The following is a 20,807-nucleotide window of genomic DNA, read 5'->3' on the forward strand; positions in this document are numbered from 1 at the left end:
CTATAAGTCTAACATTATTTCAAAAGAAAAAGTTAAAACACTGTATTTCGTAGGAATCACCTCAAGTACATGTTGAAAATGCAAAATTCTCCAATTTCAGGGCATGAAAATAGTAGTCCTGGAGCAGGGTCCAAGAATCTGCATTCTAATTGGCACACAAGGAGATTCTAATGCAATTTCTTAGGCGTCATACTTGGAGAAACTGTGGTCTGAAACAAATACTGCTTCAGAGAAAAATAAGTGATGATTAGAGGTGAGTAAATGGAAAATACAAACCTGAGACTCTTGTGTGAGATCTCGATTTTTCTTTTTCATTTTCTGAACAGATTTTACTAAAGGTCTTTATAGACCAACATGCAGACTCTCCAGATCCAGCTGTCAAGGAAACCTTGTCATGCCAGGCATACTGCTGGTGCATAGCAGGCAACTCTGGCTTCCTATCCTTCTGTTCTGAGACAGAGGTGGTTGGCAGTGTCTCAACTCTGGGTCCACAATGCTCACATGGTCAAGCAGGGGCTTCTTTAAGGCCAATCTTACCAGTTAGGTCACAGGACAGCATAATTTTCACTTGATGCCCAGTGCACCCTGTCTTAGCATGACATGGTACATGGTGACATCAACATCGCAGTTAACAAGGTCCCCAGTGTGGATCAATAGGCCATCCACAGTCTTCATGGATTTAGCCCTCTGTCCACAGAATTTCCCAGACACCATGACCTCAGAGTCTCCGGCCCCATTCTCCATGACGAACAGAGCACACCATAGCAGGCCCTCCAGATAGCAATGCAGAGACTTTGCCTGGGCAGCGGCACACAGACCTCTTGTGACTGCCATTTTAGGCTACCTCCACCAGCTTATGTATAAATTTAGGAAAGTTATTAATCTGCTGGGCCTCAGATTCCTCATTTATAAAAGAAGGTGAACCTATGGAATTCTAATGATCATCCCTGTATAGTACATAAAAGGAAAGGACAAGGGTTTCTGCAGCATTACTCCCATGCATGCAAAGGTCTGATCCTGCAGTGAGTTAAACACAGTCACAAAGGAGGCACAACCATGTTGAAAATACACAGTCACTGTGACAATGCCAGCAGCGAGGGACATTAGGTTTTGCATTTGCTTTAGAATTTGCTTTACTGAATCGAGAAGCAGACACTGTAGTTGTTATAGCATGCCCTTTTGCTTTGTGAAACAGAAATCCTCTCTGCCATCTGTGAAGACTCTGGGGAAAGGAAGTGAGGTCTCTGGCTCCAGGCCTTTCATTAGAGAACAGTTTTGTACCAGATGAGGCCACAGACTCAGAACTACCATGTCTCTGCAGAGACCCTGCCTCGGATATGAAGAAGGATGGATTTAAGTCAGCTCAGAGCAACTGAAGTTAGAAGTGGCACTGACTGACTAGAATCTTGGGATTGCCTCTGGCTTCTTGCTAGACTGGCTATCTCTGCTAAGTATGTGTGCATATACACATTAGCATGTGTGTAAACCTTTCAAGTCAGAGGGAATACGGTATTTATTTGAACAAAAATTCCTATAGGGCAGGAAATATGCCAACCTCATCTCATTCCAATTCTGTTGACCTGACTCAACAGTTTAGAGGGGGCTCAAGTGGTAAAGAATCTGCCGGCAATGCAGGAGATCAGGGTTCAGTCCCTGGGATGGGAAGATTTCCTGGAGGAGGAAATGCAACCCCCTCCAGTATTCTTGCCTGGAAAATCCCATAGATAGAGGAGGCTGGTGGGCTACAGTCCATGGGATTGCAAAGAGTCAGACACAACTGAGCGACTAACACACACATGAATTAAATCTAAGTTTTGTTTTCCCATACAGAAATGAGATCAAAAGAACATATGACACTAAAATCTTCTGAGTACAAATATGCTATGTGTTATTAAAGAACATGATTGTATAGCATACTTAACTTTATGTACCTTTTGTTTTCTCATTTCTGAAAAGAGCTAATAACACCTACAAAATTTTGTTTGAATCTTGACAAAAATTCTATGAATTTTAATTTATGTTAAATTATCCATATATATATATATGAAAAAGGAAAGTGAGCTTAAACATCTAAATTTCTCAGTTTAGACATTAATCATAGTTTAGTGCAAGAGCTGACATTTGAATCCAGATTCAACAACTTGAAAACTCACACATCCATTAGGATGACTCCAGGCAAACAACTGTTAACTCCAGTCTCTTCATGAAAGCCAAAATGAATTTATATCTCTAAAGCATAAAAAGAAGATAAAATTGGATAGGGAAGGATGGTTTATCTCTTTCATATCTGTCCATGGGTTTTTCAGTGTGATGGTTTGTGATTAAGTATGGATTCCTATGAATGAAATGTATTTGCTGAGTAGAAACAGTTCCTATGACATCTGGAAGTCAATATCTACCTCAAGGTAAAGTACAATGAACTGAAAAGATTTCTATTGATTCCAGATATATTGGTCTTCTGGATTAGGAATTAGAGATGACAAAGTAGGAAGAACTGAGCAAGTTAATAAAGTGCAGGACAGTGGTATAACTGAATCAGGAGTTTGGTTTTCCTTTAGGTTTGCTCTCTTTTATTTTGTGTATATCAAGAAAAGAGCATGTTATTTGTTTTGCGAGGACCACTGCTTACTATTGGCAAGTTTTCTGTCTCCCAGCACTAGAGGGCACGTTCCTAATCCCTCTGCGTGTGTGTGTCAGTCACTCGGTCACGTCTGACTCTTTGAGACCCCATGGCCTGTAGCTCACCAGGCTTCTCTGTCCATGGAATTCTCCAGGCAAGAATACTGGAGTGGGTAGCCATTCCCTTCTCCAGGAATCTTCCCAACCCAGGGATTAAACCAGGGCCCCACCTGCACTGCAGACAGAGTCTTTACTGGTTGAGCCACCAGGGAAGCGCCAATCCCTATCTTTATGTGCTGAGGTACTACTGTAATTTTCAAGCAGATGGCGATAAAATAACTTGAGAAAGTCTACATTGAAAATACTTGCTCAAGTTTACTTTCTTGACATCTGCTCTCAAATTAGTATATTACCTTACCATTATTTGTGATGATATATTTTTAAGTGTAGACACTTCCAGATTTTAAGCTATATTACAAAGCTGTAGTAATCAAAACAATATGGTTCTGGCATAAAAACAGACAAACAGGTCATTAGGTCAGAACAGAGAGCCCAGACATAAATCCATGCATATATGGTCAGTTCATTTTGGAGAGTGGTGCCAAGAACATCCAATAAGAAAGGGATAACTTTCTTCAATAAATGCTGTTGAGAAAACTTGATAGTCACATGCAAAGAAACAAAACTGGACACTTACTTTATACTACTCACAAAACTTAACTCAAAATGGATCAAAGACTTAAATATAAGACCTAGAACCATAAAAATTCTAGAAGAAAACATGAAAAAAAAAAGTTTCCTTGGCGATGATTTCTTGGCTAAGACACCCAAAGCATAGGCAACTATTAAAATAAGTGAATGAGAGTGTATCAAACTAAAAAGTTTCTGCAGAGCAAAATAAACAATAAATCAAGAGACAATCTACAGAAGAGGATATGATACTTGCAAAATATACATTTAAGAGGGTTCAATGGCCAAAATATATAAAGAACTCATACAACTCAATAGCAAAAACAAACAAAAAATGGGCAAAGGACCCAAACAGACATTTTTCCAAAGGCATTCAAATGGGCAATAGATATATAAAAAGGGGCTCAGCATCACAAATCATCAGTGAAATGTAACTCAAAAGCATCATAAGATATCACTTCACACATGTTAAGATAGAAAGTGAAAATGAAGGTGTTAGTCATTCAGTTGGGTCTGACTCTTTTTGACCCAAAAGGATGTATGTAGCCTACCAGGCTCCTCTGTCAATGGGATTCTCCAGGCAAGAATACTGGAGTGGGTTGCCATTCCCTTCTCCAAGGGATCATCCTGGCCCAGGGATCAAACCCAGGTCTCCCACACTGCAGGCAGATTCTTTACCATCTAAGCCACCAGGGAAGCCAGCTATTTATCAAACAGATAAGAGAAAACAAATATTGGTGAGGATGTGGGGAAAAGAGGATCTTACATACTGTTGGTGGTAATGTAAATTGGGACAGCCATTTCGGAAAACAGTATGGCTACTCCTCAAAAACTTAAAGAACTACCATATGATCCATCAGTCCTGCTCCTCAGTATATATTGGGCTTCCCTCATAGCTCAGTCGGTAAAGAATCTGTCTGCAATGCAGGAGACCCAGGTTAGATTCCTGGGTTAGGAAGATCCCTTGGAGAAGGAAATGGCAACTCACCTAGAGAATTCTTGCCTGGAGAATTCCATGGACAAAAGAGCCTCACAGGCTACAGTCCATGGGTTCATAAGAGTTGGACATGACTTAGCAACTAAACCACTACCATATATCTAAAGGAATCGAAATCAGTATCTTGGAGAGATATCTGCACACCCATGTTCATTGCAGCATTATTCCTAATAGCTAAGATACTAAAGCAACCTAAATATCCTCCAAAAGATGAATAGATAAGAAAAATGTGAGATGTATGAATACAGACAGTCCCCAACTTATAATGGTTCGGCTTATAGTTTTCAGTTTTACAATGCCATGAAAGTAATATGCAATCACTGGAAACAGTCCTTCAAATTTTGAATTTTAACCTTTTCCTGGGCTAGTAATATGCTGTAGGGTGCCTCTTTGGTAGAGAGCCCACCTGCTGATGCAGGAGACTTAAAAAGAAGTAGGTTTGATTCCTGGGTTGGGAAGATCCCGTGGCGGAAGGCACGCAGCCCACTCTGGTATTCTTGCCTGGAGAATCCCTTAGACAGAGGAGACTACTGTCCATGGGATTGCAGAGAGTCAGACATGACTGAAGCTACTTGGCATGCACACATTCTGGTGATACTGGGCAGTGGCAGTGAGCCAGCCATGGGATGAGGAGCGTAAAAACCCTCATTTGTACAGTGGTTTTGTACTCTCACAACCATTCTGTTTTTCACTGTCATTATAGTATTCAATAAACTACATAAGATATTCAACACTTTACTATAGAATAGACTTTGTGTTAGGTGATTTTGCCCAGCTGTAGGCTAATGTATGTGTTCTGAGCACAGTTAATGTAGGCTAGGTTAAGCTGTGATGTTTGATAGGTTAGTTGTAACAAACATATTTTGACTTATGATACTTTCAACTGATGATGGGTTTATCAGAATATAAACCAACTTTAAGTGGAGGAACACCTGTATATATGTGTATAAATACATGATTTCTCTCTGTATATATATCCTATATCTTATATTGTATATATCATATATATGTAGTAGAATATTATTCAGCCATAAAAACAGAAATTTTGTCATTTGCAACAACATGGATGGACTTGGCATACATTATGCTAAGTAAATAAGCCACTCAAAGAAAGGCAAATACTTTATAATATCACTTACATGTGGAATCAAAAAGTATCACATACATGTGGAAAGTGTATAAAAAGAGAGAGAGAGAGAGAAAAGGGGGAAAAAAGCCAATTTCATAGAAATAGAAAATACATTTGTGGTTACCAAGGACTGAAGCAGGGGAAGAAATGTGGAGATGCAGATCAAAGGGTACAAACCTTAAATTATAAGAATAATTTCTGAGTACCTAATGTACAGCATTTGAATATAGTTAATATAGCATTTTATAATGAAAGTTGCTAAAAGTAGATTTTAAGCATTTTTAACACACACACATACACACACAGAGTTAACTATGTGAGGTGATGAATATATTAATTATCTTGATCTTGGTAATTATTCCACAATGTATATCAAATCATCACACTCTATACTTTGAATATGTACAGTTATATTTGTCAATTATTGTTCGCTAAAGATGGAAAATGTTTACCATCCGATACTGGTGTTCTGTTTTGCCTTAAAATCACAAAGAGAGGAAAAGGAAAGAATCATCTGAAGGCTGTTGGAAGTCATAGCATAAAATCCAGCATTGTTGTAGGTAAGATACCCAGACAGGAAAAAAAAAAAAAAATCCAGTGATAGCAGGGAAATGATGATGTGCTCAGCACATTTCTTGCTTTCTTCCCCTGTCTTCCATCTCACTTGATTTCCACACACATTTAGAAAGCTCATAATTTTGGATCAGTTCTACAGTGCTTTCTCAGATCAAGTAGTCCAACATCACTGGAGAAATTAAATTTACTGGAGAATTCCTCAGTCTTTCCCTCCAGAAACTGCTTTTTCTTTATATACTCATGCTTCTTTTTTAACCCTTTATTTATGTATATTCAACCACAGTTTGATCAACTTCACCTGCCTGAAACACAGTTTATCTAAATTCACATTCTCCCATGCAAATTGCTTTTTCTTTTTCCTATAAATATTCTAGATGTCATATGGTGGTACCATGAAGTTGTAAATCTAAGATTCATCCCTCACTCTCATCATTCTCTCATCTTTATATACAGCATAATTATTCTTCTAATCAGTCATTAGAAATTGTACTGATTTTGTCTTCTAAATGCTTCTTGAATCTGATTTTTGTACCTCTAATGTCTTTCGTGGTTACTGTTTTTAGATATCAATCCTCTTTTGAATAGCCTCCTAATAATGTGACTGTCTCTTGTGCTGATTTTTTTTTCCCAACCATTGTTCTACATGGTCCCAGAAGTATTTTTATAAAATGAAAACCTGAACACATTGAAGCTTTGCCTAACATACTTTGCTGGATACCTAGTGACCAACTTTTCCAACTTCATCTCTCCCTTGAGCTCCACACCTGCTTAAAACAACTCATTCTTGGCCTTTTCCTTAAGGCTTCAGAAAAATCCAAATTTATGGGTAATTCTTTATGTATAACTCCATAACTCTGCTCATGTTATCTCCTTTTAATGAAATGTACTTTAACTCTGCTCTTTTCTCTATGAAAATTCACCTAACTTTACTTTCACTTCAGAACTTATCTCAGCCATTACCTTTTCCAGGAAGACTTCTGTAAGCAGCATTGTTACCAGACTAAATTAGTGGCTGTGACAGAGACCTCACTGCCTGAAAAGTCAAAAACATTAAGTATATGGCCCTTTCAAGAAAAAGTCTGTCAATCTCTATCTTGGAGGAAACTAATTATTTCACTCATTTTTTTCATCCCTTCACATTATCAAGAGATTTTCATACTGCAGGAGTTTGATATTTGTCTAATAAATTCTATCAAATTAATAAAGGTGGTTCTGAAGTTGCTTGATCTATCCATTAATTATTCAGTTCAGTCGCTCAGTCATGTCCAACTCTTTGTGACCCCATGGACTGCAGCACACCAGGATTTTCTGTCAATCACCAACTCCCAGAGCCTACTCAAACTCATATCCATCCAAGACGATGCCATCCAATTGTCTCATCCTGTGATCCCCTTCTCCTCCTGCCTTCAATCTTTCCTAGCATCAGGGTCTTTTCCAATGAGTCAGTTCTTCTCATCAGGTGGCCAAAGTTTTGGAGTTTCAGCTTCATAATCAGTCCTTCCAATGAATATTCAGGAATCATTTCCTTTAGGATGGACTGGTTGGACCTCCTTGCCATCCAAGGGATTCTCAAGAGTCTTTTCCAATACCACAGTTCAAAAGCATCAATTCTTCAGCATTCAGCTTTCTTTATAGTCCAACTCTCATATCCATAAATAACTACTGGAAAAAAAACATAGCTTTGACTAGATGGACCTTTGTTGATGAAGTACTGTCTCTGCTTTTTAATATGCTGTCTAAGTTGGTCATAGCTTGATTTACCAGTGCAAAGTATGTAATAGTCAAATCATGATGTTAAAAAATTTAATGTAACTCTAATGACAGAAGGGCCCTCTGTAGGTATTTTAGCAGTTTCTCCTTAGGAAATCAATTTTAGACATTATTTTTAGTGACATTAAGTATCTTCTAACAACTGGTTATGTAGGTCCTTTCTTTAATTCCCTCTCTCTTTCCCTTCCTCCCTCATTCTCTTTCCTAGAAGAGGATTTAACTTAGGTGCAAGTCTTGGTCTTGATTTTCTGGTAAAGAGATGAATGCACGATGACTATTTCATTTTATTCATAACTGTATTCAAAACATCTGGATTTCCCCTAGACTGGCTTAATGAAAATGATCCAGAGGGGAAGTTAACTGATTTTATGTAATAACTGATTCAACAAGTAGTTTCTGAGTAACAGTGAATAATGTAGACATCCTTCTAAACATTGCTGGTCACACAATTCTGGTAAGAAACTATATCCTACTATCACAAAGACTCTCCACCAGCGGTGAAACTGATTCATACATACAAGCCCATGAGGTTTCAAAAATATACCACATGCCACTCAGCAAACAAAAGATTATATGGCTGTGAGGAGTCTCTGATTCTGCATAAGAAAGTAATCACACGCTGCTCTATCTCTCCTACTAAATGTGGCTAAAATGTCTGGGCAAAATGCATGCAGCAGTTATTTCTTAACTGATGGCTCAGCTGGTAAAGAACCTGCCTGCCAAAGCAGTAGACACAAAAGACACGTGTTCAATCCCTGGGTCAGGAAGATCCCTTGGATAATGAAATGGCAATCCACTCCAGTATTCTTGCCTGGAAAATTCCATGGACAGAGGAGCCTGGTGGGCTATAGCCCATGAGGGTGCAAAGAGCCAGACACAACTGAGGGAACATGCATGCAATGAGGTATAATTGATATACAAAAACACTGCACATATTTAATCCCATAATTAAATGAGTTTGCATATAAGCATACACCTATGAAACCATTTCCACAATCAAAGTAATGCACATATCCATTACCCCTAAAGTTTGTGCCCCCCCTTCTTTTTTGGAACACTTCACATGAGATCTACCCTTTTAACAAAATTTAAGTGGACTGCACAGTATTGCTAATTATACTGTTCAGCAGGTCTCTAGAACTTACTCATCTTGAATAACTGAAATTTTACATCAAGTGAATCTCTCTCCACTTGCCCCCCTCCTCAACTCTTGGTAAGTAGTTCTCTTTGTTTCATGCAGTGGTTACTGAAGACTCTAACAAGTCAAAGGGGCAGACAGACTGAGGAAGGAGAGCACAATTTCCAGTACCACCCAACTGGAAGTAAAACTGCCACACTCATTTTCCTCCTGCATCATCCCCATATCTAAATTCAACATGGCTCAAAATTGGGAAGTGGGAACTATTTGGACCAAGAGAGATCCCAGAGAAGACCTCTGCTGCTGCTGCTGCTAAGTCGCTTCAGTCGTGTCCGACTCTGTGCGACCCCATAGACGGCAGCCCACCAGGCACCCCAGTCCCTGGGATCCTCCAGGCAAGAATACTGGAGTGGGTTGCCATTTCCTTCTCCAATCCATGAAAGTGAAAACTGAAAGGGAAGTCGCTCAGTCGTGTCCGACTCCTAGCGACCCCATGGACTGCAGCCTACCAGGCTCCTCTGTCCATGGGATTTTCCAGGCAAGAGTGCTAGAGTGGGTTGCCATTACCTTCTTCAGAGAAGACCTCTAGGAGTGACTTGAGGAGTGGGAAAGGAGAGTAGAAACCTACTGTTTTTTCAATTCTCTTTTGTCCTGGCCCCCCAACAATCTTATAGCAATTGGCAGCAGTGACAATAAGAGGAGCCACAGGACCCAAAACTCCAAGGGAAGTCTATTGTCCTCTCTGATTAAAGGAACTGTGGTCCTAAGAGTGAGTGATTTTCTTCCCCCTCTATCCTTCCACTGCCTGGCCCTAAACTGCGATGCTTTTGCCAGAATTGCATGGTAGAATAGAAGAACTAGTCTCAGCTTTCTGGCCAGATTGAGAAGAAAACCCCAGGAAAACAAAAAGTACTGGGGAGATTGTAGAGAGGAAAAAACTCAGAAAGAGACTTCATAATATGGTTGTTTATGAACTGCTGGACTTAAACTAGGTTGAACATGTATGGATCTGACTCTAAACAGCATACAAAGACTTTGAGAACTAAATTATAGTGGGACAAATGCCCTACTAGGAAGCTGCTATAAAGCACAGGAAGCTCAGCTCAGTGCTCTGTGATGACCTGGAGGTGGGGGGGATGAGGGGGTGGGATGGGAGGGAGGTCCAAGAGGGAGGGAATATATGTGTACCTGGGGCTGATTTACTTCATTGTACAGCAGAAACCAACACAACATTGTAAAGCAATTACTTTCCAATAAAAACAAATTCCCCACTAGATGGCACACATGAAGGACAGGTCCAAATATCACTGCAGAGGCTTTGATCACAGAACTGACACTGAGATTCAGTTCAATTCAGTTGCTCAGTTGTGTCCAACTCTTTGCAACCCCATGGACTACAGCATACCAGGCTTCCCTGTCCATCACCAACTCCCAAAGTTTATTCAAACTCATGTCCATTGAGTCAGTGATGCCATCCAACCATCTCATCCTCTGTTGTCCCCTTCTCCTTCTGCCTTCAATCTTTCCCAGAATCAGGGTCTTTTCTAATGAGTCAGTTTTTTGCATCTGGTGGCCAAAATACTGGAGCTTCAGCTTCAGCACCAGTCCTTCCATTGAATATTCACAACTGATTTCCTTTCGGATGGACTGGTTGGATCTCTTTGCAGTCCAAGGGACTCTCAAGAGTCTTCTCCAACACCACAGTTCAAAAGCATCAGTGCTCAGCTTTCTTTATAGTCCAACTCTCACACCCATACATGGCTACTGGAAAAACCACAGCTTTGAGACAGACCTTTGTTGGTAAAGTAATGTCTCTGCTTTTTTAATATGTGGTCTAGGTTGGTCATAACTTTTCTTCCAAGGAGCAAGTGTCTTTTAATTTCATGGCTGCAGTCACAATCTGCAGTGATTTTGGAGCCCAGAAAAATAAAGTCTGTCACTGTCTCCACTGTTTCCCCATCTATTTCCCATGAAGTGATGGCACTGAGACAACCGTCTATATAAAACTGCTCAAGACTTGTGGCCTAAACCCAAGCAGACTTAATACGTGCTAAAACAAAAGTGATGAAATTCTTTGAAGGGCTTAAATAACAACTAGACTCATAAAATAAAATTTAAGAAGTCTAGAATACAAGCCAAAATTTCATGGCATTTAAATAATCAGGAGAACCTCACTTCATGTGGAAAAAGACAATTAAGAAATACCAATCCCAGATGACCCAGATGTTGTAATTGTCTGACAGACTTTAACTCCGAGTAATTGTGAACACTCTTGATATGACTGGAATGTTTAAAAGTTTAAGAAAAGAAATAGAAGATGTAAAGGAGAACAAAATAGAAATGAAAAACAGAATAACTAAAGTATCATTAAGTTCACTAAATGGGCAAATAGCAGAATGAAGAGGACAGAGGGAATAGTTAAAAATGATCTAATGTGAAAAATAGAGGAAAATGACTGCGGAAAACGTTAAGAGAGCCTCAGTTACTTGTGGAACAATGCCAAAGAGTCAAACATTCATGTCAAAGAATCAGAATAAGATGAAAAAAGGTACAGCATAATAAAAATATTTGGAGACATATGACTGAAAAGTTCCTAAATTTGAGGAAAACTTATAAACCTACAAATTCAGTAATCTCAGAATATACAAAATAGGATAAACATGAAGAAATCCATGCCAGGAAAATCACAATCAAACACTACAAAATAAACACAAAGAAAAATGTGGAAAGCAGAGTAAAATTATGCATTACTTATAGATGAACACAAATTGAAATAGCTGCATGTTTCTCATTAGAAATCACGGAGCCAAGAAAATAGAACAATATATTTCAAGTGCTAAAAGAAAATGACTGCAAAACCAGAATTCTGTATTCAGAAAAAATATCCTCCATGAATGAAAACAAAGAGATTCTCAGATGAAACAAAATTTTTCATAAACCACTGCTCTGAAATAATTGCTACAGGAAGCTCTTCGAGGGACATGGTGTAAGAAGGAAACCTGGAATACCAGGCATGAATAGAGAGCACCAGAAGTGGTAAATATATGATTAATACATGATATTACTCTTCTATTGGTTTTTCATCTGTGTCCTCAGCCACTTATTTTTTATCAAAATATAGTTGATGTACAGTATTAGTTTCAGGTGTACAATGTAGTTTTTTGACAATCAAATACACTGTGAAAAGATTGCCACAGTAAGTCTAATCGACATCTGTTACCACACAAAAGTATTGTTGACTGCGTTCCCTGTCCTATATCACACCCTTGTGACTTATTTATTTTATAACTGAAAGTGTGTACTGCAATTCTCTTCACCTATTTTGCCAACCCTACCCCACTCCTCTGGCAACCACGAGTTTGGTCTGTGTATCTGTGAGTTTGTTTGTGTTTTGTTTTGTTTTTCCGATTCCACATGCAATTGAAATCATACAATATTTGTCTTTCTCTGATTTATTTCACTTAGCATAATACCCTCTAGGTCAGCAATTCTACTTTCAGGTGTTTTTCCAAAGAAAACAAAAACATTAGTTTAGAAGTATATATACACTCACCCTATATTCATTGTAATATTATTTATGTCAAGATATGGAAGCAATATAAATGCCTATTAATAGATGGATGGACAAAGATGAGAGATATTTATATATAACTCAGGCATAAAAAAGAATGAAATCTTACCATTCGCAACAATATGTATGGACCCAGAGGGTACTTTTAAATAATATGTTGAACTGCTGAACATTAAAATAATGGTTTAAAGAGGTTTTCAATGTTTTATATATAATACTTAAGAAAATTGCAACATAAAGGGAGTAGGAAAAATAAATCTATATGGTTTTAATATTTTACTTTAAGTGGTAAAATACTGATTCTACAAGGAAGTTAATTATTTTCTTATAATCCCAAGTGAATTCACTACCAAAGGTATAGAATAAGGTAAAGTTTAAAAACACAGTAGATAAGAGTATTTTTTAAAAATATTGAAATAACACCAGAGAAAACAAAGAAACCAAAAAAAGAGATAATAGAAAACAAATAATAAAATAATAGTCCTAAATCCAAACATGTCAATAATTATGTTAAACTTAAATGGCCTAACCGAAGAAACTGAAAATCAAAGGTTTTCAGAATGTAGATAAGCGATCTAGCTATATCTCTGAGAAAAATCACTTCTAATGTTGTGATATAATTAGGTTAAAAGCCAAAAGGATGAAAAAGAAATATATCATACACATATTAACCAAAATAGGGTTACGTTAATGTAAGACAAATGAGACATCAGAGCAAAGAAAAGTAACAAGGAAAAAGAAGAACAATAATGATAACAGGATCAAGACATCCACAAAGAATAAAAATAAACTTAATTGCATGTACATCGAATAATAGAGCTTAAAAATGAAGCAACAATTGATGGTATAGAGTCAAACCCACAATTATAGGTGGAGACTTCAACAGTCCTTTCTCAGTAATGGATAAAACAGGTAATAAATCAGTAAAAATATAGTAATAGAATAATGGTACTATATCATCAACCAAATGAATCTAATTGACAATTTTAGAACACTGATCCAACAACAGTAAAATACATATTCTTTCCAAGTGCACATAGGATATTCAACAAGATACATCATCTCTCTGTTTATAAAACAAACTTTAGCAAATTTTAAGGAAGTGAAATCATTCACAGCAATTTCTATGCCCGCAATAAAAGTAAACTAGGACTAAGTTACAGAAGGACAGTAATACAATCTCCAAATACTTGAAAATTAAACAAAATAGTTTTAAATAATCCACAGATCCAACAAGGAGTCTCCAAGAAAATTAGAAAATATTGTGATTTTAACAAAAATGAGAATACTATGTTCCAATATTTGTGGAATTCAGCTAAAGTACTGCAAGCAGTACTTTATAGTACATGTACATGTATAGCAGTAATGTTTCCATTAGAAAAGGAAAATGATCTCAAGTAAGTAATCCAGACTTTCATCTTAAGAAACTAGAAAAATAACAGCAAATATAAGGAAGGAAATAATGAAGGTAAGGGAAGTCAATAAAATATAAAACACATGAAATAGAGAAAAATCAATGACACCAAAAGCTAGTTCTTCCGAAAGGTCTTTAACCTTTATAAATCTCTGACAAAACTGGAAAAGAGAGAGACAGAGATGAAAGAGGAGATTCCTGTACAGATTCTGCAGACATTAAAATAAGCATATATTATAAAAAATTCCATGCCCATAAGTTTAACAGCTTGAATAAAATTGACAGCTTGCTAAAAAATACAAATGCAAGAGAAATGAAATGAATAACATGAGTAGTTATATAATCATTAAAGAAATTGAATTCATACTTAAAAATCTTTAGAAAAAACTTCCCAAGCCCAAATGGTTTCTCTGATAAATTCTACCAGATATTAAAAGAAGAAATAACATCAATTCTACCAAATATATTTAGAAAACTTAAAATCAGGAAACATTTCTCTACTGCTTGTATAAGATCTGTTACCCTAATACCAGAATCCAGTAATGACATTGATCACCTCCCAGTGAACTCAATACCTAGGTCTATATGATTCAAACTTATGGAAATCATATTTCTGCCTATTTTGTTTGTATTAACTAACTCATTAATAAACACATAAAATAAAAATTTAAAAACAGATGATAGCTCTTGAAGTCAAACGTAAAAGCCAACATCTCTATTAAAGATAAAATTTTTTACCAAATGTTAGCAAATATAATCCAACACTCTATGTAAAGAATGATACAACACAACAAAGTGTGGCTTATCACAGGAATGCATGGTTGGTTCAATATTTGAGAATCAATCTATTTAACCCAGTATATTTATAATCTAAAGAATAAAAGCTACAGGATAATATAAATGGACACAGAAAAAGCTTTTTAACAAAACAACATCTTTTCATGATAACACTATTAATATAAGCAAGGTAGGAATGGATGGGAACTTCCTCGACTGAAAGAGGGTATATCTTTATAAAGACTGCAACTTCCAGTCTTATACTTAAGTCTAATTTATTTTTGTATATGGTATCAAGAACCTAAATGTAAGACTGAAAACCATAAAACTCATAGAGGAAACCACAGGCAAAACACTCTTTGACAGAAGTAGCATTATTCTTTTTTAAATCTTTCTCCTAAAACAAAGGAAATAAAACAAACAAAAATAAGCAAATGGAACCTTATTACACTTAAAAGCTTTTGCCCAGTAAAGAAAACCATTGACAAATGAAAAGACAACCTACTGAAAGGGAGAAACATTTGTAAATGTTGTGACCGAAATAGAGTTACTATCCAACATACTTAAATAGCTCATACAACTCAACATCAAAAAAAAAAAAAAATCAAAAAATGGGCAGAAGAACTAAATAGACATTTTTCCAAACAAAATGCAGATGACCAACAGGCACATGAAAAGTTGTTCAACATCGCAAAGCATCAGGGAAAATCAAATCAAAACCACAACAAGAAAACTTCACACTTGTCAGAATGGCTATTATTGAAAAGAACACAGATGAAAAATGTTGGTGAGGATGTGAAGAAAAGGAAATCCTCATACACTGTTGGTGCAGCTGTAAATTGGTGTAGCCACTGTGGAAAACAGTATGGAGGTTTCTCAAAAAGAACTTAAAAGAGAGCTACCATATGACCCAGCAATTCCATTCCTGGGTATAAGTCAGATAAAAAACAAAACCACTAATTCAAAAAGATACATGCACCCCAATGTTCAAAGCAGCTTTATTTACAATAGCCGAGACACAGAAACAACCTGTGTGCATCAACAGATGGATGAATTAAAAAGATGTGGTATATAGATACAATGGCATACTACTCAGCATAAAAAAGAACAAACTTTTGCCACTTGCAGCAATGTGGATGGACTTAGAGCTTATTAAGCTAAGCAAAAGAAAATCAAAAAAGACAAATACTGTATGGCGTCACTTATACATGAAATCCAAAGAATACAAAAAACTGTAATCTAGAAAATAACAAAAAAAGAAGCAGACTCACAGATATAAAGAACAAACTAGAGGAGAGAGGTAAGCGATAATATAAGGGTAGGGGATTAAGAAGTGTATCATAAGCTACAAAAATATATTGTACAACAAGGGGAATGTAATCAGTATATTATAAGAACTATAAACAGAGTATAACAAAAGTTGTGAATCACTATATTGTACACCTATAACATATAATATTGTACAGTGACTATACTTCAATTCAAAAAATAAAAGATTATGGCTAACATCATAGTCATGTGATGTTATGATGCTTCACTTTCATAAAAGTGAAGGACAGAATGCTTTCCCCCTAAGACTGTGAACATGGCACGGCTGTGTACTCCCACCTCTTATTCAACATCATACTGGAAGTCTTGGCCAGGAAAGGAAGCTTAAAACAAGAAATATTAAGTGAGACAGACTGAGAAGTCATATGATGGGAGAAAATCGCAACAAGCCACAACTTCTTAGAACTAATCACTGATTTTACATAGGTCATAGAATACAATGTTAACACACAAAACTCAATTGTATTCCTATATATTCACAATGAAAAACTGGAAACAGAATTATTTTTAAATGTGTAAGAGTTCCAAAATAATGAAATATATGACTATAAATCTAATGAAATGTTAATAGTGTCTGTATACTGAACATTACAAATGTTGATAACATAAAAACACTTGGATAAAATGGAGTGATATAGGATATTCATAAATTGAAAGACTTATTCTATTGATGATGCTTTTGAATTGTGATGTTGGAGAAGACTCTTGAGAGTCCCTTGGACTGCAAGGAGATCCAACCAGTCCATCCTAAAAGATATCAGTCCTGAATATTCATTGGAAGATCTGATGCTGAAGCTGAAACTCCAATACTTTGGTCACCTCATGCGAAGAACTGACTCATTGGAAAAGATCCTGATGCTGGGAAAGATTGAAGGTGGCAGGAGAAGGGGATGACAGGGGATGAGATGGTTGGACGGCATCACTGATGTGATGGACATGAGTTTGAGTAGGCTCTGGGAGTTGGTGATGGACAGGGAAACCTGGCGTTCTGCAGTCCATGGGGTCTCAATGAGTTGGACACGACTGAGCAACTGAATTGAACTGAACTGTACATAGCACTTGGGGCTTCCCAGGTGGCACAAATGGTAAAGAACCTGTACACCAATGCAGGAGATGCAAGAAATGCGAGTTACTACATGAAGATGAAGCAGCTAGGGGAAAGGTTTGAAAAAAAATTCTAAGGAAAAAGTGACATGTTGTTGCAGAAGTTGGACTGTTGAGAAATCAAGCACCAAACTTGGGGAGTTGGAAAACTCAGGTTTTTTATGCCGGCAGACGCAGAGGTGTTAACACTCTAAGCTCTGAGCCCTGAACAAAGGGGTTACAAAGTTTTATAGACTGTGCATGACATCAGACTATAGTGGGCAATACTAACTGTTAATAGGCTGGTTTAAACTAGGGATAACAGAGGTTAGGACAAGGCAGGAGAATGTCTGACCTTTATACAGACAACATGGTTAAGCAGGATTACAGCAGCTGGGCAATTGAAAAAACAGGGCAAGGGTGAGTGAGATAAGCTTTAGTTTCTAGTATTGTTGCAAGTCTCCATTTTCTCGAGACTATGTGACTTACGTGATCCAGGCTTTTCAAGGAGCAAGCTGAGTTACAGAAGCAGAACAAGCAAGAAATTAATGTAAATTTTAACTTTTCCTCTTCAATATCACTGAATACTGAGAAACATAATTTTAGTGAGAAGAGATGGAAGGAAAAAACCTAAATATCTCCCTGTCTGAAAGTAGAAAATAACCTGCCTCATTTGAGAAAAGTCCAGTTTGCTTAAATAGATAATTTGGAGATAGGGCAAAAACTTAGCTTAGGGACTGATCATAAAACTTCAAATCCCAGGCAGAGGAGTTTGTTGCTAATTTATATCCTATGTAGCATACCTGACAATAAAATAATTTCATATCCTATCATTTGGCCTTATCATGCATGCTAAGTCACTTAGTCGTGTCTGACTCTTTGTGACCCCATGGACTGTAGCCCACCAGGCTCCTTTGTCCATGGGATTCTCCAAGCAAGAATACTGGAGTGGGTTGCCATTCTCTTCTCCAGAGCATCTTCCCAACCCAGGGATTGAACCTATGAGCTATAGGGATTTATCAGTTGAATCCTATTTGAAAAAAAAAAGTAAAAAGGAATTTGCATCACTAAGGCCAACACCCAGAGTTAGAAGATGGATTCCATACTCTATCAATGATTTACCATATGAATAACATTGGCAAATTAACCTCAGCACCTGCTTTTTTCCATGCATAACATACAAGGAATTATGCCAACATTTCCTATTTTGCGAAGCTTAATGACAAATGAATCTGATGAAAATGTAAAATGGATTTTTAAAGAATAGTGTGAAGCATTTTCTCTAAGTGTGGTCCTTGAATCAGCAACTTTAGGACAACCTGGTAACTTATTAGAAATGCAAATTCTTACACCCCACCCCAGACTTACTGAATCAGAAATGCTGGTGCATGCTCAAGCTTAAGAACCACTGACATAAGACATTATACAAATATACTCAAGTGCTATGAAACTCAAACTATGCATACCTTAGTCCATGATGAATACCACAATCTCAGGAAGGGAAAATGTCTTATTTGAAACCAGAAAATCAGATATTTTTCATTGACATTTTGCTTCCCACAACTCATGAAGCTAGCAAAAGCTGATTTTCCTAGAGGAATAATTACTTTCAGAAATATTCAGCACTCTGTATCAGGAGGTCCAGGAGCGATTTCTTTGAGGGAAGGAAAATAGGGAATTTTTCTTCACTGGTTTGTATTTTGATAAAGCAATTTTGCTCAAGATAATTGATGTCAGCACACTGACCCTCAGTCACAATAAATTTGTGTCAGTGTACTCAATGAATTATCTAATATCAACATTTTCCCCTATACCCAAGTGCTCTTAAACATTATAAATTCCTGCTGCAAAAAAGATAAACAGTAAAGACTTTCTAGTCGGAGGACAGAGCATAAATGACAAGGAGATAGGGAGGATACTTTTCTCCCTCAGTGCAAAATATTAAACAAGAATATATTTCTATATAATATATTTTAACACAAGATATGATCAGAATAAATAATTGAAATACATTGCCTAGTGCCTCACTCAATTGAACAATTAGGAAACAGTGAAACTGTTAATGTTTTTTAATCTGTATGCTTTCTTTCATTATATATAACCTACACAAGGTTATACATAACAAAGTGCTTAGACAAAACACCTGTGTTTGTTGTATGACTTTGCAGTTATCAGTTGGCATTCCTTGGCTTCATCCTTGGGTACTTCATACCCAAATCCCTGTCAAATTAAGCCCCTCTCTTCTCTTTTACAATTGAGATAGAAGATTATCAGTTAGGTAAAATGATGTGTGGCCATGACTCATTACTAGGAACTTAAACATGACCTTCTTGTCAAAGACTCTTTCAAATGCCATCTTCTACATCTAGTCTTTCATTTGCATGATATATGGTCTCTTTGGGCTACATTTCCATTATACTTTCTGCAGCTCTGGGTAAAGGGTTTAACTTATTTCACCTTGTAGTGAAGTGTATTGGGTATAGGGCACCAGTTACACCATATATCATTTTATATTCTGACATCAGGGATTGTGAATTTTTGCTCTTTAACTCCAACATCATTTAGCACTGTGCCTGGAATATTTCTAAATCTGCCCCAAATGAGAAACTGCTAAAAGTGGACTTTAATTCATTGAATTAAAATAAGCATGCATACGTGACCATCTATTCTTGTCCCAGCATAAGCACTAAACGCAGTCACCTCCACTGTAATAGACTCCTACGCACACATGTCTATGAAGTAAACATCCTGTGCCCTACAGATTCTAGTATTCTTTATCCTGTGGATTCTACTATGAAAAAAGGCAGACACTGGATAGGAAAAATGCTGCCTGGGCTGGGAGACTAGAGAGGAAGCAAAGCACAAAACTTTTCCAACACTATAAACACCATTTCTAAAATACTTTTCCTTCCTTAAAACTGTATTTACTAAAAGTTGTTGTCAGGCTGAGACTAAATACATTGATCACCAACTCCTCCCTGTTAACAAGACTAGCAATCAGTCCTCGTAGAGGAGGTCTGATTGCCCCCATTGTGAAGGCCTAAATATTCCAGATGGCTTTGCACAGATTCTTGGGTTTTGTCCAGTCCCGTGGACAGCTCCACTTATTCATCCACAATAGCCTGTGTACAAGTGCTCCCCAGAAGTGTTATTATGCATCCTTTGTCTAGCAGTTGTCACAATCCTAAGTATATATTTTTCTCTTCCACTGAGAGAGACAGTGGCATTTTAAGATAAAACATCCAACATTTCATGTGCATTAGACTTCTCTCTGAGCCATCACCAAGCTTTACAGCAAGTTTTTTGATTAAGTACATAAAATGATGACAAAAAAGTAATTTCTGCCAAATCTCTAAAGAATCTTAATACTGCCATCTTTTTTGTTGTTGTTGTTTAGTGACTGAGAGTTTTTATGAGTCATTATTACTTTTTTTAAGTATCATCACCAATATTAGGGTGTCATTGCAGAGGAAAGGAAAGAAAAACATCTGAAACTATCATTGGCGAGGCATGAGATTTTAGATGAAGAAAGAACTGTTAGAGTTTTACTGAAAGTAAGTGTTCTGCTGATGACTGATTTGTTTCAATAGGAGGAAAAGTAATCACAGAAACCATAGCTACACATAGAATGTTGGCATCCCATTGTCAGATCACAAAAGTTTAGCACCCCAGTCACTCCCAAGAAGCTCAGACTCAGTGAGGTCAATGAGACTC

General features: G+C 37.0%; 1 pseudogene; it reads right to left on the reverse strand.

Moving 5' to 3' along the window:
- Positions 248–767, reverse strand: LOC102175123 (annotated as a pseudogene).

The sequence above is a fragment of the Capra hircus genome, chromosome 7 (assembly GCF_001704415.2).
Source record: "Capra hircus breed San Clemente chromosome 7, ASM170441v1, whole genome shotgun sequence".
NCBI lineage: Eukaryota > Metazoa > Chordata > Mammalia > Artiodactyla > Bovidae > Capra > Capra hircus.